Source organism: Pelophylax lessonae (assembly GCF_965119305.1).
Source record: "Pelophylax lessonae genome assembly, chromosome: 4".
Lineage (NCBI taxonomy): Eukaryota > Metazoa > Chordata > Amphibia > Anura > Ranidae > Pelophylax > Pelophylax lessonae.
The window spans coordinates 379,715,940-379,738,631 of NC_138771.1; positions in this window are offsets into that span (position 1 = coordinate 379,715,940).

Sequence of the window (22,692 nt, forward strand, 5' to 3'; positions counted from 1 at the left end):
AAGGTGCTTCTTTTTGATTTGTGCCGTTAAATAGTCCGTAACTTCAATATGTTTTATTTATCAGATGCAGTGCTTGTCTCCCTCTCAGCAATCAGTTTATTCACCCTTAGGCCCCTTTCACACAGGCGGACCATTCAGATCCGCCTGTCCGTTTTTTTTGGCGGATCTGAACGGTCCCCTTATTCATCTCTATGGGGCATCGGATGTCAGCGGAGACATGTCCGCTGAAATCCGATCCGATCCGTCAAATCTGGACAGATGGAAACCCTATTTTCCATCCGTTCAGCGGATTGGATGAGAACGGACGTACGGTCTGTTCCCATCCGATTCCCCCATAGAGATGCATGGGGACCTGAGAGCTGTATCTCTGCACACAGCGCAGAGATACAGCTGTCATCTTCTTGCTCAGCAGGGGATTGGTGGATCGATCCCCTGCTGAGATAAACGGATGGACGGACAGTGTGAAAGGGGCCTTAGTGTCAGTGTGAATTTGCTATTCCTCCTCCTCTGTGTGCAAGGGCCACTCCCCAGATAGATTCGGACCTGCAAGGACCCCCTGCGTTTTGAGTACAGTACAGATGTCCTTCTAGTGGGTCTCCCCTGTGTCATCTTTCATGCACTGGGGAGAGAAATATAAAAAATCGCATCCAGACAAAGAAACATACCCAAAAGAGGAGCTGGGAATAATGCAGAGAGACGGTCTGGATGCGATTTTTTATATTTCTCTCCCCAGTGCATGAAAGATGGCACAGGGGAGACCCACTAGGAGGACATCTGTACTGTACTCAAAACGCAGGGGGTCCTTGCAGGCCTGAATCTGTCTGGGGAGTGGTCCTGGCTTGCACACTGAGGAGGAATAGTTCACACTGACACTGTCTAAAGATGAAACTTACTGCTGCCTGAGAGTGACATGATACAGGCGATGGGTTCAGAGATTGTGGACATGATAGAGATGGTCAAAGGCTAAGGACACAGCTGACAGAAAAGGCTTCTCACCTAGCCATGAATCTGTACAATGTTCTGTGTATGGGGGAGGGGAGGGAGGTCAGTGTGGTTTGCTCAGTACAGACACACACAAGTGTGTGTGTCCCTGAGAATGGCTGCTGCTCGCCCCCCACCCTCACAAAAAACAACACAGAAAAAGCACAGCTATTGTCATTTCCCCAGAGATGGAGCTGCAGAGAGCCCAAATTCCACAGTAGAAATGCACCTCTGCTTTCATGAACTCCAGCCTCACACGTGCTGCAGAGTTCAGCTGAAGAGAGCCCTGCTATATTCATCTTCACCTCTACTAGGCTGCCCACGCCCCCTCTCCGACACCCGCCCAATCAGAGAGAGGCAAACACCACCTGACCTCCTCGCATACTAAATCCATTGGAAAGGACGGAGAAGGCAGGGGGAGGATCTGAGAAAGCTCCCAGAAAGTTAACCTGTGTGTTACCTCAGCACTGTGGGGGTTTTACAATGCATAGCAGAGCCTAGGCAGCAGACGAGACGGACACTCAGTACTATGCGGCGATGCGATGCCGGCCCGCATAGATGAGAGGCAGAGTGGTGTCACCCTCCCCCCTGTGGACACCATGGTGCGGCCTGCCCCCCCCCCGCACCCGCCTTGTGACGCCTCTGCTCCCTCCCTCAAACACGTTCCTGGCCCTCCGTACACTGTTAGGAATGTCTCTCTGCACTGTCTGACAAACTCCAAAAAAGCTACTCTCGCCCTGCCTCACATGCGTCCCTCTCCCTGTCTCCTCACCGCACAATCACACTACACGCTGATGCTGCGCGGGCAGCCTTTATGTAGTGCGGGGCGTATACTTGGCTCAGAGCCATGATTGACTAAAGGCAGCTTGCATTTAGTCCAATCATGGCAGAGATCATTTGATTGGCCAAAGCATGAGGTCAGGGAGCATACTTTGGCCAATCACATAACGTGCTGCACGAGCGGCGCACGTGCAGTGCATTATGGGAATCTCGAATTTCCCACGAAGAACCACATTTGTTCATCATTCGACGAACGATCGTACGACCGATGTTTGAGTCGAAGTTAGCTTAGACTCAAACTCGAAGCTCATCCCTAGTCATAAATGACACGAACAAAGCTCCACGGAATCCTAATGTGGATATGAAGATCGGATACAGCGTTGTAGCAATGCTAACAGGCGGACAGCGGTGCCACCGACTGAACCGAGGTTAGCAGCGGGTGAGGTAGTAAAGCTCCATCCGTAATAAAGCTCCAGCGTCACCCACTGCTATCCTTGGTTCAGTCGGCGGCCCAGCTGTCCGGCTGTTAGCATTGCTACAACGCTGTATCCGATCTTCATATCCTCATTAGGATTTCACTTTGAGCCACATGCTACATCCTTATGACTTTACATAGTTACATAGTTAGTCAGGTTGAAAAAAGACACAAGTCCATCCGGTTCAACCATAAAAAAAAAAAACAGTATGGCTCCTTTCACACGGCCGCTCCGTGTGTCCGCAAATCATCCCATCAGTTTGCGGATGATTTGCGGACATAATGTAAGTGAATGGCACTGCGGGTGTCAGCAGAATACCATCCGCTGACACCCGATTTTCCTCCTTTCAGTTCTGTTCCGTTTTTACAAATGGAACAGAACCCCATTTTTCCTTCCGTGTAAAAAACGGAAAGGAAGGAAAATCGGATGTCAGCGGTGTCATCCGCTGACATCCCCAGTGCCATATACTTACATTATGTCCGCATATCATCCGCAAACGGATGGGATGATATGCGGGCACACGGAGCGGATGACACAAATGTCATCCGCTCCGTGGAAAAAGAAAAAAAAAAGTCCCGCAGCGGACCTTTCACACGGAGCGGCCGTGTGAAAGGAGCCTATTGAAAACCCTACCATACAATCCCATATACAGTACACAATCCTATACCCGCTGTTGATCCAGAGGAAGGTGAAAATAAACCCCAGCAAAGCATGATCCACTTTGCTACAGCAGGGGAAAAAAATTCCTTCCTTATTCCCCGAGAGGCTATCCGATATTCCCTGGATCAACTTTACCTAAAAAAAATTTTAGTATTATATTTATCATTTATCATTTATCATCATTTATATTATGTACACCTAGGAAATAATTCAGGCCTTTTTTAAAGCAATCTAGTGAGCTAGCCAGAACCACCTCTGGAGGGAGTCTATTCCACATTTCACAGCTCTTATGGTGAAGAAACCTTTACGTATTTGGAGACGAAATCTGTTTTCCTTTAGACTTAAAGAGTGCCCCCTTGTCCTCTGTGTTAACCTTAAAGTGAACAACTCAAACCCAAGTTCACTTTATGGACCCTTTATGTATTTATATATGTTGATCATATCCCCCCTTAATCTCCTCTTCTCAAGAGAGAATAAATTCAGTTCATCTAATCTTTTCTCATAGCTGAGGTCCTTCATGCCTCTTATCAGTTTGGTTGCCCTTCTATGCACTTTCTCCAGTTCCCCAATATCCTTTTAAGAACTGGTGCCCAAAACTAAACTGCATATTCCAGATGAGGTCTTACTAATGATTTGTACAGGGGCAAAATTATATCTCTCTCTCTGGAGTCCATGCCTCTGTTAATACAAGAAAGGACTTTGCTTGCTTTGGAAACAGCAGCTTGGTATTGCATGCTATTATTAAGCTTATGATCTACCAGAACACCCAGATCCTTTTCCGCTATGGATTCCCCCAGTTCTGCTCCACCTAGTATGTATGATGCATGCATATTCTTAGCCCCCAAGTGCATACTTTACATTTATTCACATTAAACCTAATTTGCCACATAGTTGCTCAATGAAACAGTACATTGAGGTCAGCTTGTAAGTTGGAGTCATCCTGTAAAGAAGTTATTCCACTGCAAAGCTTGGTGTCATCTGCAAAGACTGAAATGGTATCCCAGACCCTATATCATTTATAAAGATGTTAAAAAGTAAGGGTCCCAACACTGAACCTTGGGGTGCACCACTGATAACTTTAGACCATTCAGAGTAAGAATCCTTAACCACTACTCTCTGAATTCTATCTTTTAGCCAATTTTCTATCCAATTACAAACCGATCTTTCCAAGCCTGTAGACTTTACCTTACACATTAGCCGTGTGTGGGGAACTGTGTCAAACGCTTTTGCAAAATCCAAGTATACTACGTCCACGGCCACCCCTCATTCCAAGGTTTTACTTACCTCCTCATAAAAAGAAATCAGGTTTGTTTGACAACCTCTGTCTCTCATGAATCCATGCTGTCTGTTGCTTAAAATATTTTTTCCAGAAAGAACTCATCTATGTGGTCTTTTATTAAACTCTCCAATATCTTCCCGACTATAGAAGTTAAATTGACAGGTCTATAGTTACTTGGCAAAGACTTTGATCCCTTTTTAAATATACAGTAGGCACCACATTGGCCCTACGCCAATCCAGTGATACTATTTCAGTCCTTAACGAGTCCCTAAAAATTAGAAACAAAGGCTTAGAAATTACAGCGCTCAATTCTTTTAGGATGCGTGGGTGGATGCCATCTGGTCCAGGCTCTTTATCCACCCTTATTCTGTCTAAATATTTCAGGACCATATCACTTTTGATCCATTGTGGATCATTTGGGGCTGTGTTAATACCGTCCTCATTATGGTCATGAGCTCCCCCATGCTCCTTTGTATATACAGAGCTGAAGAAAGTATTTAATAAATTTGAAATAAAAATGTGTGGAGGCTGTTATAAGGCGCTACCTATAAATTATGACTTATAAAAATAAATATCACATAAAAGTGATATAAAGTGCAATGTGCCAGTGAATACCAAAACAGCAGTACTGTATATGTACCACAGACCCCCAACTGCTATACTGTGAGCCAACGGAAGGTGCAATAAATAATACTAATAAAGTGCACAAGATATGAAAATTATTTATTGAGAAATAAAGTGCAAAGTGACAGTGAAATGTGAATAGTGCAAATTATCACAAAAAACGCACCATAAAAAGTGCATATGAATTCCTCAAGGATGGTGTATATTCAAATCAACCAATTTTGAAATAGTAGGAAGGTGAACTCTTTGCCTAAAGACCTCAGCAAAGTGTCCAAAATAACATCAGAAAATGATATCCTCAAATTATAGAAAGAAGGTGAATTGAGAAAATAAAAAACAAAAAAAAAGTGTTTGCATCCGTGTTCACCACTAGATGTCACACTGGTAATACGACCTGTATATAGAGAGACAGGCTGACAAAAACTCCAGGGTTTCTTCAAATTCTGAAGGGCAGATTTAGTAGCGATCTTGATGATCTAGATGCTCCAACAGAAATATAACCCCATAGTTGTAAAATTTGCAAGGCAATAATGTAGAAAAAGCAGTGTAGACTCACTCGTTGGGCTGATCAGGATCAGTGTATTGCACGCCGAGAAGCTTCCGCGTTCCACGGCTCTGGCTCCATAACCGGAAGTGACGTAAGACGCTAAGACTCCACCCTACTCGTTTCGTCATAGGACAACACAATGTCACAAAAAAGTTGTTCCCCACATGGTACAGTGTCACTTAAAAGTGATATTATTGAAATGGAAGGAGTATCAGACCACTGCAAATCTACTAAGACCTGGCCGTCCCTCTAAACTTTCAGCTCATACAAGGAGAAAACTGATCAGAGATGCAGCCAAGAGGCCCATGATCACTCTGGATGAACTGCAGAGATCTCCAGCTGTGGTGGGAGACTCTGTCCATAGGACAACAATCAGTCATATACTGCACAAATCTGGCCTTTATGGAAGAGTGGCAAGAAGAAAGCTATTTCTTAAAGATATCCATAAAAAGTGTTGTTTAAAGTTTGCCACAAGCCACCTGGGAGACACACCAAACACGTGGAAGAAGGTGCTCTGGTCAGATGAAACCAAAATCGAACTTTTTGGCAACAATGCAAAACGTTATGTTTGGTGTAAAAGCAACACAGCTCATCACCCTGAACACACCATCCCCACTGTGAAACATGGTGGTGGCAGCATCATGGTTGGGTTTGGGCCTGCTTTTCTTCAGCAGGGACAGGGAAGATGGTTAAAATTGATGGGAAGATGGATGGAGCCAAATACAGGACCATTCTGGAAGAAAACCTGATGGAGTCTGCAAAAAACCTGAGACTGGGACGGTGATTTGTCTTCCAACAAGACAACGATCCAAAACATAAAGCAAAATTTACAATGGAATGGTTCACAATAAACATATCCAGGTGTTAGAATGGCCAAGTCAAAGTCCAGACCTGAATCCAATCGAGAATCTGTGGAAAGAACTGAAAACCGCTGTTCACAAACGTTCTCCATCCAACCTCACTGAGCTCGAGCTGTTTTGCAAGGAGGAATGGTCAAAAATTTCAGTCTGTCGATGTGCAAAACTGATAGAGACATACCCCAAGTGACTTACCGCTGTAATCCCAGCAAAAGGTGGCGCTACAAAGTATTAACTTAAGGGGGCTGAATAATTTTGCACGCCCAATTTTTCAGTTTTTTATTTGTTAACAAAGTTTGAAATATCCATTAAATTTCGTTGCACTTCATGATTGTGTCCCACTTGTTGTTGATTCTTCACAAAAAAATACAGTTTTATATCTTATATATATAAGGCACTGTACATGCGGCACACTGTGCACTGCACAAAACCTTGAAATCTTGCTAGCACACATTTTCCCAGTTACAACAATAATAAAACCAGCAGAAAATTTCAGATCCTGTTCAAATCTGCTGTTTTAAACTCTGTTTTTTAACTCACCACTTAGTCAAGTTCCACTTGTCAGAGTTCCAGCAAGCAAAAAGGTGGCAAGCTCAAGGATGAGCAAGCTCAAATGAGTCCAGCAGAAATTTAAATAGGACCTGAAGCACCTGTCAGCAATTAACCACCCCCCTTAATTAGTAGCAGTGGCGGCTGGTGAAGTTTTAAGATGGTGGGGCGCAAGTCCCTGCCCTTCCATTTGACCCCTCCCATTTCCCAGAAGCCCCGCCCCTTATAGACTCCACCCATTTTGTCCCCTGTATTTTGCTTGCATGAACAAATTCTCCCAATATATCACATATTAAAGGGTCCATCAGTACTATTATATCCCATAATAGGGAGCAGGGGCCCTATTATGGCATATACTGTGAGAGACACCCTATTATGGGATACACTGACTGAGAGTGACACAAACCCCCACAGTACAGAACCCCCCCAGCACAAACCTCTCAAGCACAAACCCCGCACAAACCCCTCAAGCACAAACCCCCTAGCACAAACCCCACAGTACAGGCCCCCTAGCACAAACCCCACAGTACAGGCCCCCTAGCACAAACCCCACAGTACAGGCCCCCTAGCACAAACCCCACAGTACAGGCCCCCTAGCACTAATCCCACAGTACAGACCCCCTAGCACTAATCCAACAGTACAGGCCCCCTAGCACAAACCCCACAGTACAGGCCCCATTGTACAAACCCCACAGTACAGACCCCCTAGCACAAACCCCACAGTACAGGCCCCCTTTCAATGTAGTGACCAGCATACATGCCCCTTTCAATGTAGTGACCAGCATACATGCCCTTTTCAATGTAGTGACCAGCATAGATGCCCCTTACAATGTAGTGACCAGCATACATGCCCCTTTCAATGCAGTGACCAGCATACATGCCCCTTTCAATGTAGTGACCAGCGTACATGCCCCTTACAATGTAGTGACCAGCATACATGCCCCTTTCAATGCAGTGACCAGCATACATGCCCCTTTCAATGTAGTGACCAGCGTACATGCCCCTTTCAATGTAGTGACCAGCGTACATGCCCCTTTCAATGTAGTGACCAGCATACATGCCCCCTTCAATGTAGTGACCAGCATACATGCCCCTTCAATGTAGTGACCAGCATACATGCCCCTTCAATGTAGTGACCAGCATAATTGGTGATTTCAGATAGCGGCTGGTCTGTGGCAGGGAATGAGTCAAGTGGTGAAGGATGTGGGGAGGTCGAGTTTGAGGTGGCAGTGAAGGGGTTAATATACTGACCGAGGTCTGTGTCCTCTCTGCGGGGTTTAGATTTAGCAGGGCTGGCTGTGGTAGGTGTAGCAGGGGGAGAGGACTCACCATCCAGCGTTGTGAAGGAGAAGGAGTGCTGCTGCTGCTGACTGAAGACAAATCCTGCTTGTGAGGAGAGGAGCTGCTCTGTCTGTGGGAGGGAGCCGTCAGTGCCATCTTGCCCTCGGCTCGAGTCTGACAAGGGGAAGAAGTTGGTGAGCTTCTGGGGCCCTTTGTGGAGCTTCCTGCGCCTGGACATTATCCCGGAGGGTGGTGTGGGTCTCCTGGGTCGGTGTAGGGAGGCACACTTGTGCCTTTGGTGCAGTCGGTTAGAGCCGCTGTTAGCTGGGGATGTCACAGAGCTGCGGTTTCAGGCTTCCATCCGCTCCACCGGCTAGCCACGCCCCCTGGATGTCCTCCTGTGATTGGTCCAGGCTGGAGACTGGACCAATCACAGCCAGGACATCAGTAAACTGGGGAGTGTCGGGGCGCATTGCTCTGCGCCCCGATGACCCCCAGAAGGCCACCAATCGGCGGCTCTGCGGCACGCACGTGGGGTGCAAAACCCCACCCCCCCAAAGCCACCAGTTAGTCCGGCGCCCCTATTGGGCCACAGTTTGGGGGGGCGGCGCCCCTGCGCCCCCTATAGACCAGCCACCACTGATTAGTATTCTGAAGTAAGGAAAGAAAGATAGAGGAAAAAAAAGGCTATTTAAAAAAAAGTGACAGAAAAAAAAAAAGTGTAACAAAAAAAGGGAAAAAAACCCCCAAAAAACAGAAAAGAGCCCCTTAAAATGCAAACAGTCACCAGCAGTCAAAATCAAAAACTGTTTATCACTCTCCACTCAAATTTCCCGCTCTTCAGTCTCTAAACAGTAAATCTGGGGGCTTCTGAACTAGTTTTTATGTAAATTTATTTTTAACAATTGGTTATAAGCAAGATTACGCTACGTGAAATTTTTTTCCTTTATGCAGTATCATATATCATGAAAATTTGCTGAAAGACATGATAATTTTTATGTTAACCAGTTGCCAACTGCCCTATAGTACATTTACTGCGACAGGGCAGTGGCTCTGTGCAAGATCACATATATACATGACCTGCGCTCCCTCTGTGTTCCTGAGCCGGGTACGTGCTTGCGTACCTGCTGGGTTGGGGGTGCTGTGATTTGATCCAGCACAGATCAGTTAATAGCTTCAGGCCAATGATATATGGCCTGGCCTGGAACTGCTGATCAGTTCCGACAAATCACAGAACCTTCTGTGTCTGTGTTTACATTACTCAGACACAGGGAATTATGTCATCTTTTTTCCTGGAGTCCTTTCTGGATCCAGCGTGAGAAGAGAGAACATCAGACTTTTATTTAGACTTACATAGAACATCAGACTTTTACATAGTTAGGCACATTTTAAATCACTATACTGACAACAGATCACATAGTTAGGCACATTTAACCCCCTGAATTCCCCCTCAAGTTAACCCTTTTACTTTTTTGCTGATCACTGTACTGGCAGTTAGTGACAGTCCGAGATAGCATCAGAGTACCTACCACATATATCTATTAAAGTTTAACCCCCTGATTGCCCCCCAGTAACCCTTTCACTGCCCTGTCACAGTGTCATTAGTACAGTGTACAGATCTTTTTCCTGATCACCGTATTAGTGTCCCGGTTGACGCTAGATAGTGTTGGTGTCAGCATCAATCCCAGATAGCGTCAGTTTCCTGCCACATATTCACTAATACATTTTAACCCTTTGATTGCCAATAACACACAGTAACTTGCATATACAGTAAGCCTTTAAAATGGGGACTTTATTTTTTTTAAGTTCGGATTCCTTAGACTTTAATAGGGTTTGCAGTTTGGGTCTAAACTGTTTCCATGTTTGGGAGTTCTGGTGGATGTTCGGCCCATCAGTACTGCATTGCATGGAATCAATGGCTTCTATAGAGGAGGGCTTGAGGCCCAATGGGAGAGTATGATTTAATAGGCTATGTTGAGATGAATCAAAAGGAACCAAAAAAGCCATTCACAGAACTATTAAGATGCACAGAAGATCCTTCTCCGAACTCTTCATGTCTCTTGACATCAAAACTCTTAAAATTACATAGTTACAAAGTTGGTGAGGTTGAAAAAAGACTTCAGTACATCCAGTTCAACCCATAATGTGTGTGCGTGTGTGTGTGTTTACTAAAATAAATTATTTCTAATTTTGAGACTAAGGGGGGTTGATTTACTAAAACTGGTGAGTTCAAAACCTGGTGCAGCTGTGTATGATAGCCAATCAGCTTCTATCTTCAGCTTGTTCAATTAAGCTTTGCCAAAAAACCAGGAAGCTGATTTCTGTGCAGATTTTGCACTCTCCAGTTTTAGTAAATCAACCACAGTGTCTCAAACCTTGCAAATCATTCTTGCATACCCCTTGGTAAACCCTACATCCAGAACCTCTAGTTCATAGCACTGCAGTGCACTGAACCACTGAACCACAAAAGAGCCAAGTTCGTAACCTTGTCCCTGTGAGGAGCCTTGCGCCCCGAGGGTTACCAAAGAAAAAGTGACCATAAGTTGGTACATTGAACAAAGCTATAAACACAACACTACCGTAGCAACACTTTTGTTTTTGCCCACATTTTTCATGAGCTGAACTCAGAGATCTAAGACTTTTTCTATGTACACAAAAGGCCTATTTCTCTCAAATATTGTTCCCAAATCTGGCTAAATCTGCGTTAGTGAGCACTTCTCCTTTGCCGAGATAATCCATCCACCTCACAGGTGTGGCATATCAAAATGCCGATTGGACAGCATAATTATTGCACATGTGTGCCTTAGACTGGCCACAATAAAAGGCCTCTTTAAAATGTGCAGTTTTATCACACAGCACAATGCCACAAATGTCGCAAGTTTTGAGGTAGCGTGCAATTGGCATGCTGACTGCAGGAATGTCCACCAGAGCTGTTGCCCGTGAATTGAATGTTCATTTATCTACCATAAGTCATCTCCAAAGGCGTTTCAGAGAATTTGGCAAAATATCCAACAGGCCGCACAACCCTAGACCACGCACGCGTAACCATACCATCCCAGGACCTTCACATCCAGCATCTTCACCTCCCAAGATCATCTGAGACCAGCCACCCAGACAGCTGCTGCAACAATCGGTTTGCATAACCAAAGAATTTCTGCACAAACTTTAGAAACCATCTCTGGGAAGCTCATCTGCATGCTCGTTGTCCTCATCAGGGTCTCCGCCTGACTGCAGTTCATTGTCGTAACCTACTTGAGTGGGCAAATGCTTACATTTGATGGTGTCTGGTACTTTGGAGAGGTGTTCTCTTTATGGATGAATCCCGGTTTTCCCTGTACAGGGCAGATGGCAGACAGCGTGTATGGCATCGTGTGGGTGAGCGGTTTGCTGATGTCAAGTGTCGAGTGGCCTATGGTTGCGGTGGTAATCCCTCACAGTTACTCTTGCTGGGTGCAGGAACAGGACCTGTTGGTAAGAATTCAATACAAATTTAAAATAGCATGTACTTGTCATACAGGTGCCAAAAAATTGGGACTTTGGTGTTGGTGGTGCCTGAACCCCGTAACCAACCCCTCACAGTTACTCTTGCTGGGTGCAGGAATGGGACCTGCTGGTAAGAATTCCATACAAGTTTGAAATTGCATGTACTTGTCATACAGGTGCCAAAAATTGGGCCTTTCATGTTGTTGTTGCCTGAACACCGTAACCCCTCACAGTTACTCTGGCTGGGTGCAGGGAACAGGGACAGGGCCTGCTGTTAAAAATTACATACGAAATTTAAATTGTATGCACCTGTCAATTAGGCCTTGGGGGTTGGTGGTGACCTAAACCAAAAACATTGTTGGAAGCTGGCAGAATAAGGGTTGAGGAATAGGATATGCAGCATATCCAATATTCAAGAGATGGCAGACCCCTAGCAAATTCAATAAGTTACATCAGCATCTGGGGCTTGATAGCTTCTGTTGATCCAGGACTGATTCATTTTGATAAAAGTCAGCTGGTCAACAGAGTCTGTGGACAGACACACTCTTTTGTCCATTCCAAAAGCTCCAGACGCACTGAACGTCTGTTCGGAAAGCACGCTGGAAGCAGGACAGGCCAGTAGCTCCATTGCATATTGAGCAAGTTCTGGCCAGTGGTCCATCCTCAAGACCCAGTAACCCAGTGGATGCTCCCTTAGAAAGGTCTCCAAGTCTGCTCTTGCCACTAGATAATCATGCACCATATGATGGAGACGTTGGCGATGGTTCCTTAAACCTAACAGCCCTGGGAGCTGCTGAGGACTAAAGAACTGTTTAAAGGCATCGGTCAGCCGTCCGCCTTCTCCACCGTTCCTCCTTTGGCTGAACGATGCCTCAGAAACACATCCAGAGAATAATAACCTCCCAGTGTCTGGAAAGGCGGTACACACATTTTTTTCAAGGCCTCCTCAAAATGTTTCATCCTCTGCTCCCCTGGGAAGGCAGGATGAGCTCTGCAACTTTACCCTTGTAACGTGAATCAAGAAGGGTTGCCAACCAAAGTCCACGGTTCTGAATCTGGGAGTCGACTTCCGGGCTCAAACCCTGCTCAAATCTTTGGTTCCCATCCCTTGGTCTTCTGACAAAATCCACTATTTAGGTATTGACCTGCCGGCAGATCCCACGAAACTCTTGATAGTTAATATAACTAGACTTCTCAACAAACTAGACGTGGAAACCACACGCATGAAATCTCTGTGCTTAACCTGGCACGGTAGGGTGACCGCATACAAAATGTTTCTACTACCTCAAATCCTGTACCTGTTCAGAGCCCTCCCCGTACACTACCCGGCAACGAGTTTGGCCAAATCCTCTAACCAAATTAAAAAATATATCTGGGAAGGCAAAAGGGCTCGCTGCTCATCCTCCATTCTGACCACCAAGAGATGCTTTGGAGGAGCTGCGGTACCTGAAATTCAGGGATACTACTGGGCCACTATGTTAGCTCAAGTACGCAACTGGACTCACATGACAGATGCTCCCCTCTGGGTTGATCTAGAAACGAACATAGCCCCTACCAAGAATCTTCGGGGACTTGCTCCTGGGAGATATGTGGATCCCGTGGAATCTCACTACTCTCTCCCCCACCATGCAAGCCTCGCTTAGGGCTTGGTGCAAGGTTACAGGGCCCAATAAAGACCGTGCCCTCACCCCCAATGGAAATATTCCATCCTCAATCCTGCATATACATCTACCTGACCTCCCCTCAAGCATCACCACAAATGGGAATATTACTATCCTACAGCACCTGTATGAGTGAGACCTCCTAATGTCCCCTGAACAGATACAGGCCAAATACCACATACCACGCTCTAGGTTTTTCCAAATATATTGCATACACCACTTCATGCGCCAACATCCCGTTCATTGCACTAGAGTAGGAGTAGAGAGGGGAAAATATGGGATTTGCTTACAGCGGCTCTCGTAGCTTCTCCGAAGCTGTCCAACTATTACCATGCTATTTAGGATGACAACACATTCTTCAAAACCCTAACCATGTTTAAATGGGACAGAGATCTGGGAAGAGCTTCTCGGTATCCCAATGGAGACGAGCATTGTCGGAAGCCAACCGGCACACTCACTGTGCTAATCATTGGGAGATGACTCTCAAGCTTACCCACAGATGGTACTATACTTCATACCGGTTAGCGGGCTTCTCCAACAAATACTCCCAACTATGTTGGAGAAATGTTCTAGCGTAGGAACACTATTACACATAATGTGGCCCTTCTCTCACTAGCCTGTGGAATCAAGTGTTCAGTTTCATCGCAAAATTTCAGGGTGCATAATTACTCCTAACCCAGCTCTAGCCATTCTACATTTAGGTATTGAAAATCTCCCCTTAGTATTTAGACCGTGGACATCGCACGTCCTACTAGCCACTAGAACGCTCATACTGCGGAAGTGGAAGTCCGCCGACACACCAAACATGTCTGAAATATTTTCACTGTTACGTATGAACTACCAATTTGAAAAGTCCCTGGTGACTAATAACTCGCAGCTACAGAAGTTTAATAAGCTCTGGGACTTCTGGTCCACTGATTAATTGTTATAGCCTTGCCGTTCATTATGTCATGTTCCTGGAGTTTACTGCATTACAATGTACATGCCTGATAAAAGTGATTGTCATATATATAATTCATTTCAGTCAATACATATGTCCTTACTCTAATTTATTTTATTTTATTTATATATTTTCTGTTTATGCATCTGGTGCAGTTTTTCTTCGTTTTCTTTTTCTTTTTTTTTTTTTCCTTCTCTGTCTAAAACATACAAACAATTTCTGCTGGTCTGTGAGCCCTCAATTGGGGATTACTATCTACAGCTGTGTGTGCCTAATCAAGTGAGATCTGGGAGGTGCACATGAGATGAAATTTTCCTATTTAAAGCATTGTTTTGTATTGTTTAAGCATGGTTACGACTAAGCGGTAGATTCCGTGAAACGCGTCAACCGCCGTGCTTTTTTCCATGTCTCCGACTGCTGTGGTCACACATTGGATGTGTTTTTATTTTTGGAATTCAATAAAATTTGGACTTTTATGATTTGCATCTCCACCCAGTTGTGCGGCTCCTTGTTTCCTCCCATTGTTGCTGTCCTGGATTGCGGATCCTTGCCTGCACCTGTGCTGGATGTGCTTGGGATCATCCCCTCACCGGAGCGGTTCGCTCTCTCCCTACACGTTCAATGTTGAGTTCCACCCGATGGGCATTTCATCAATGAGGCGGTTGGTGGGCAGAACATGTGCCAAGCATTGAATATGTGTTAAGTGTCCCTGTCGGAGGGCAGAGAGAAGGTTGGTGCCATTGTCGCATTCAACCATTCCTGGCTCAAGCTATCATGGCATCAACTATCTCTGAGCCTGCCCCTGCAGAGCTGACAGAATCACTGCCCTGGTGTGACTCATATCCCCTAGACAGACCGACTGAATGGCATGGCATCTTTTAGCCTGACTGCTTGCTTAGCCCCTTCAACGCTTAGGGAGCACTGCTGCTTCAGAGGACAATTGAGCAGAAGAGGACATGGAGGAAGAAGAAGAGGAGGAGGTGGTGGAGTAGCCAGATGTGGCAGAACCAGCACCAGCTTTTTGGAGGCGTGGTGGCAAAAAAAGCTGCAACACTGAATCATGTCTTGCATCCTTTCCAGCTGCCAGCAGAGTTATCCAGTGCACCGTGAAGGAAATGTAACGCCCCTGCCCATACCTGCTGGACCAAGAGTCAGCAGTAATGTGCACCTTCCTGCTGACTGCTCTGTCCAACGCGGCCAAAACAATACTTTCCACATGACGGTAGAGAGCTGGAATGGCCTTACGCAAAATGAAATGCCTTTTTGGTACCTGCCACTGTGGTACAGCACATTCCACAAATTTGCGAAGGGGAGCAGAGTCTACCAGATGAAAAGGCAGCAATTGTAATGCTAGCAATTTGGCCAAGCTAGCATTAAGACGCTGAGCATGTGGATGGCTGGGACAGTATTTCTTTCTACGGTTCAAATAGTGGGGTAGTGAAATTTGCCTGCTACTCAAATCAAGTGGTGGTGTACTGCTAGCATATTGGATGCAAGTCTCTGTGGCACTCATTGCTATACCATCATCCCTCTCAAGGCTGGTATTTGAGAAGACATGAGGTATAGTAGAGTTAGAGATCCCAGATGAGGAGCAAGATCTAAGATGATCTTGTGGCTCTTTCAGGTGCTGTTGCCAATGGACTGCATGGTAGGTCATCATATGCCTTGTCAAGCATGTGGTGCCCAAGCTGCTGGTGTTCTGGTCACGCTTGATCCTCTTTAGACATAGTTACATAGTTAGTGAGGTTGAAAAAAGACATCAGTTCATCCAGTTCAACCTATGATGTGTGTGTTTGCAGACAGATGCTGCAAACAGCAACACTGCGGTCTACGGCACATGTGCTGAAAAAAGCCCACAATAATGAACTTTTGGAAGTCCGTGGAAAGTTTGCAGCATCCTGCACCCGCGGAGCTCTGTGCTGTGATGCAATAGGTTGGCTACTCCTATGGCGGCCCCTGAAGCACATCCTGCCTCATTGGAGTTGTGCATCTTCCTCCTCCTCCCCTCCTCCTCCCCTCCTCCTCCTCCGCCTCCGCCTCTATCCAGTCAGGCACCCAAGTACAGTCAGTGACCTCATCATCCCCTCCCTCCTCATCACTAGAGCAAACTTGGCAGTATGCTACAGCTGTGGCAATTTGACTGCTAGTTTCTTGTCCATCATCGTCACCCCCCCCCCCCCCTCTCTAGGCTCACATTATTCCCTTCATCAACCTGGGAACCAACATCATAGCATTCAAATTGCTGCGCATCCTCCAGCAGCATGTAACTGACACTATGATCGAATAGTTCAAGTGACTCCTCCGTTCATGATGGTGGGGTGACTGAAGGAGTAGCTGTGGAGAAGAAGCCATCAGAGGACGAGGAGGATGAGGACAACTTATTTTTTATCCAATCCACCAACTCTTCTACATGCTGTGGCTTAATAAGATGGGCAGCAGCAGATAAAAAGGACGGCATGCCCCGCCTGCAGAGGATGCGCCATGTCGACTGTGTCCACTTCGAGTTTGAGTTGAAGGTAAGTTCAACTCGAACTTTGCTAATTTGATCATTCGTCAAATGACAAACAAATATGCTTCTTTGTGGGAAATTCTAGTTTCCCATAATGCACTGCACGCGTTATGTAATTGGCTAAAGCATGCACCCTGACTTCATGCTTTGGCCAATCAAATGATCTCTGCCATGATTGGACTAAAGGCCGGATTACTTTAGCCAATCATGCTCAGGGGCCAAGTACATGCCCCACACTGCATAAAGGCTGCTCGCGCAGCCGCAGCATGTAGTGTCATTGTACGGGCGTTGAGACAGGGACAGGCACACAAATTGAGTCAGGGAGAGAGTAGTGTTTTGTGGAGTCAGACAGTGCAGAGAGACATTTGCAGGGGGGCACATTTGCTTTTGGGGGGCTCTCTTCTCTAAGTGGGGGGGACGATTTCTACAAGTGGCATTGCACTTCTGATTCTGCAGAATTCATTCATCTCAATGTGTCATCTAATCCTTCTCTGTCTCTCCATAGGTATGTGTCCAACTTTGCTTGGAACCATCCAACATTGAAAGCGTGTATCTGCGTTTTCTAGGCTTTGTTTTAATGTGGTATGTGTCCAACTTTGCTTGCAACCATCCAACATTGAAAGCGTGTACCTGCATTTTCTAGGCTTTGTTTTAATGTGGTATGTGTCCAACTTTGCTTGCAACCATCCAACATTGAAAGCGTGTACCTGCGTTTTCTAGGCTTTGTTTTAATGTGGTATGTTTATTTGTTTATCCAGCTGTAAACTGGAGCTGCTATATGCTTTCTTACCTTAAATTTATAACCATTACAGCCTTTAACCTTTAGAGGTATCCCCCGGTTATCTGTAGATCTTTCTGAAGTGAAACCCAGTGCCAGCTAACCAGCCCTAATTTATCAATTCCTGATTGCTTAATTGGATAAGCCCCCACCCCAGGTCTAAAAGTATATAAGTGCAGCATCACTTGGGGACAGCACATTTGCAGGGGGGCACATTTGCTTTTGGGGGGCTCTCTTCTCTAAGTGGGGGGGACGATTTCTACAAGTGGCATTGCACTTCAGAGAATGCACAAAGTGAATGAACACAGGAAAGGCTGAGATATATACCACATATACTGCAGGTGATCTCCATCAGTTTTTTTTTTTTTTCTCACCTCTTCAGCTCTATCCTGGTAAAATGCACTCTCTGCCACTTCTTCTGACTGCCCTATCCTCCATCCTTAAATTCTCTCTACTTCACCCCTCTTCTCCACCCCACAGCTTATATATATCATCCTCACTTCTATCCTCACCTTATTACTGCACTCACCATCTCCTGCTATTTCTAAATCCACATGCACACAAATCTTCAAGGACACTGAGGCATGTCCCTTCATATAAATCACACTCTCATATTACCACCCTCACCTTTCTGCTTCTCCTGGCCTCTGGAGACATATCCCCAAACCCTGGGCCTCCATCTACCCATGCTCAATACACCACCTACCCTACACCCTCTGGCTGCAGTCGCAGTCAGCACAATCTAGTTCCTATCTCTCTTCTTCCCAAGACTGGACTCCATTTCTCTTGCGCCCTTTGGAACGCCCGCTCTGGCTGTAACAAACTCACCTCTCTCCATGACCTTTTCATCGCTAATTCATTTAATCTACTCGCCATCACCGAAACCTGGCTTCACGAATCCGACACTGCGTCTTCTGCTGCCCTATCCCAAGGTGGTCTTCTATGGACTCACTCTCCTAGACCCAACGGACGCAAGGGAGGGGGTGTCGGGATCCTTCTAGCCCCACATAGCTCCTTTCAGGTACTTCAGCCGCCTCCCTCTCTGTCACTCTCCTCATTTGAGGTACACTGCATTCGTCTTTTCTCCCCTGTCTCTCTATGGATAGCTGTGATCTACCGCCCCCCTGGACCAGTATCAACCTTTCTTGATGACTTCTCCGCCTGGCTACCCTACTTTCTCTCTTCTGAAATCCCCACAATCATTCTTGGCGACTTCAACATCCCTATTAATACTAACACTCCTACCACTTCCAAACTTCTCAAACTAACCTCCTCCTTTGACCTGAAGCAATGGATACATGCTTCTACTCACTCTGAAGGCAATATCCTTGACCTTGTTTTCTCCCACCTATGCACCCCGCACAACTTTTCCAACAATCCTTTCCCTCTCTCTGATCACTACCTTATTAGTTTCACTCTTTCCCTCTACTCCACCTCCTCTCCCTCCAGCTACCGTACAGTTACCCGCAGAAACCTACGCCATCTCAACCCTTCTCTTCTCTACTCTGCTACCGACCACCTCTATGACAAAATCGCACCCCTGTCCTGCACCAACCTAGCCACTTCTGTCTATAACACTTCACTCTTAGCCTCCCTGGACACATTGGCCCCCCTCACCACACACGGAATCAGGCCCAGACCCCTTCAACCTTGGCAAACCGATAACACTAGAAGTCTGAAAAAGCATAGCCGTGCTCTTGAGTGCCTATGGCGTAAGACTCGGTCTCAGAATGATTTCAACCAATATAAATCCACCCTCCAAAAATACAATTCCAGTCTCCACACTGCCAAACAGACCTATTTTATCACTCTCATTAACAGCCTGTCATCACGCCCCCGGCAACTCTTCGCTACCTTTAAATCTCTACTCCGTCCTCCACTACCCCGTCCCACCAACTCACTCACTGCCCAGGAGATTGCCAACCACTTCAAACAGAAGATTGACACAATTCGTAAGGAGATCGTTGCTGTTCAGATACCTTCCTCCATGCCTTATGCTTCACGCCCACAAGTGCGATCATTACTTCCCTCATTCAACCCCGCCACTACAGACGAGGTTGCTAAACTACTTGCTAACGTCCACATAACAACCTGCCCTCTGGATCCTGTTCCCTCGCAAATGCTACGTTCACCTTCTGGCCCTATTCTACACTCTCTAACCCACATCTTCAATCTCTCTCTCTCTTCTGGCATCTTCCCCAACTCTCTAAAACATGCACTAGTCAGCCCCATACTTAACCACTTAAGCCCCGGAAGATTTTACCCCCATTCCGACCAGGGGGTATTTTACGACTCGGCACTGCGTGACTTTAACTGACAATTGTGCGGTCATGCAATGTGGTACCCAAACGAAATTTACGTCCTTTTTTTCCCACAAACAGAGCTTTCTTTTGGTGGTATTTGATCACCTCTGCGCTTTTTATTTTTTGCGATATTAATAAAAAAAGAGCGAAAATTTTGCAAAAAAATGACATTTTCAACTTTGTCTTTTAAAAAATATCCAATATACTCAATTTATGTATTTTTTTTTGGCCAAAATATATTTAGCTACATGTCTTTGACAAAAAAAAATTCAATGAGCGTATTTTTATTGGTTTGCGCAAAAGTTATAGCGTCTACAAAATATGGTGTAAATACAGAAATTTACGCAGCTTTAATTTTTGACTGCCTATCTCATTTCATGAAGTGCTAAAATGGCAGGGCAGTACAAAACCCCCCCAAACTACCACTTTTTGGAAAGTAGACATCCTAAGGAATGTTCTGAGAGGCATGTTGAGCTCATTGAATATTTCATTTTTTTGTCACAGGTGTTTGAAAAATGACTAAAAATTTTTTTTTTTTTTTTTTACACAAAGTTGTCATTGAAATGATATATTGCTCACACATGCCATGGGTATATGTGTAATTACACCCCAAAATATATTCTGCTGCTTCTCCTGAGTACAGGGATACCACATATGTGGGACTTTTTGGGAGCCTAGCTGTGTACGGGACCACAAAAACAAATCCCCACCATCAGAATTTCAAAGGGCGTACATTTTTCATTGCATTTTCTCACTACCTCTAACGGTTTAGGAGGCCCTGAAATGTCAAGATACCACAAAACCCCCCCAAATGACCCCATTTTGGAAAGTAGACACCCCAAGCTGTTTGCTAAGAGGCATGGTGAGTCCATGGAATATTTTATATTTTACCACAAGTTTTGGGAATATTACTATTTTTTTTTTTATTTTTTTTTTTTACACAACGTTGTCACTAAAAGATAAAATTCTCACACATGACATGGGTATATGTGGAATTACACCCCAAAATACATTCTGCCACTTCTCCTGAGTATGGGGATGCCCCATGTGTGAGACTTTTTGGGAGCCTAGCTGTGTACAGGACCGCGAAAACCAATCAACACTCCCAGGTTTTCTAATGGCGTAAATTGTGCATGTCACCTCTGCACTACCTGTCACAGTTTCGGAGGCCCTAAAATTCCAAGATAGCACAAACCCCCCCCAAATGACCCCATTTTGGAAAGTAGACACCCCAAGCTATTTGCTGAGAGGCATGGTGAGTCCATGGAATATTTTATATTCTGCCACAAGTTCCGGGAAATACATATATATATATATTTTTTTTTTTTTTTTCACAAAGTTGTCAGTAAATGAAATATTGCTCACACATGCCATGGGTATATGTGAAATGACACCCCAAAATACATTCTGCTGCTTCTCCTGAGTACAGGGATACCCCATGTGTGAGACTTTTTTGCAGTCTAGCCGAGTACAGGACCCCGAAAACCAATCTCCACTTTCAGGCTTTCCAAGGGCGTAAATTGTTGATTTCACTCCTGACTACCTATCACAGTTTCGGAGGCCCTAAAATTCCAAGATAGCACAAAACCCCCCCAAATGACCCCATTTTGGAAAGTAGACACCCCAAGCTATTTGCTGAGAGGCATGGTGAGTCCATGGAATATTTTATATTTTGCCACAAGTTCCGGGAAATATATATATATATATATATATTTTTTTTTTTTTCACAAAGTTGTCAGTAAATGAAATATTGCTCACACATGCCATGGGTATATGTGAAATGACACCCCAAAATACATTCTGCTGCTTCTCCTGAGTACAGGGATACCCCATGTGTGAGACTTTTTTGCAGTCTAGCCGAGTACAGGTCCCCGAAAACCAGTCCCCACTTTCAGGCTTTCCAAGGGCGTAAATTGTTGATTTCACTCCTGACTACCTATCACAGTTTCGGAGGCCCTAAAATTCCAAGATAGCACAAAACCCCCCCAAATGACCCCATTTTGGAAAGTAGACACCCCAAGCTATTTGCTGAGAGGCATGGTGAGTCCATGGAATATTTTATATTTTGCCACAAGTTCCGGGAAATATATATATATATATATATTTTTTTTTTTTTTACACAAAGTTGTCAGTAAATGATATATTGCTCACACATGCCATGGGTATATGTGAACTGACACCCCAAAATACATTCTGCTGCTTCTCCTGAGTATAGGGATACCCCATGTGTGAGACTTTTTTGCAGTCTAGCCGAGTACAGGACCCCGAAAACCAATCATCGCCTTCAGGCTTTCCAAGGGCGTAAATTGTTGATTTCACTCCTGACTACCTATCACAGTTTTGGAGGCCATGAAATGCCAAGACAGCACAACCCCCCCCCAAATGACCCCTTTTCGGAAAGTAGACACCCTGAGCTATTTGCAGAGAGGCATGTTGAGTGTTTTGCAGATCTCACTTTTTGTCACAAAGTTTTGGAAATTGAAAAAAGAGGAAAAAAAATGCATTTTCCTGTTTTTTCTTCATTTTCCAAAAAAAATTAGAGCTGCAAAATACTCACCATGCCTCTCAGCAAATAGATTGGAGTGTCTACTTTGCAAAATGGGGTCATTTGGGGGGGGTTTGTGCAATCTTGGCTTTTTATGGACTTCAAAACTGTGATAGGTAGTAAGGAGTGAGATCAACAATTTACGCCCTTAGAAAGCCTAAAGGTGCGCATTGGTTTTCCGGGTCCTGTACGCGGCTAGACTGGCAAAAAGTCTCACACATGGGGTATCATTGTACTCAGGAGAAGCAGCAGAATGTATTTTGGGGTGTCATTTCACATATACCCATGGCCTGTGTGAGCAATATATCATTTACTGACAACTTTGCGTAAAAAAATAAAAAAAAATAAAAAAATTTTTTTTCCTCGAAACTTGTGGCAAAATATAAACTATTCCATGGACTCACCATACTTCTCAGCCAGTAGCTTGGAGTGTCTACTT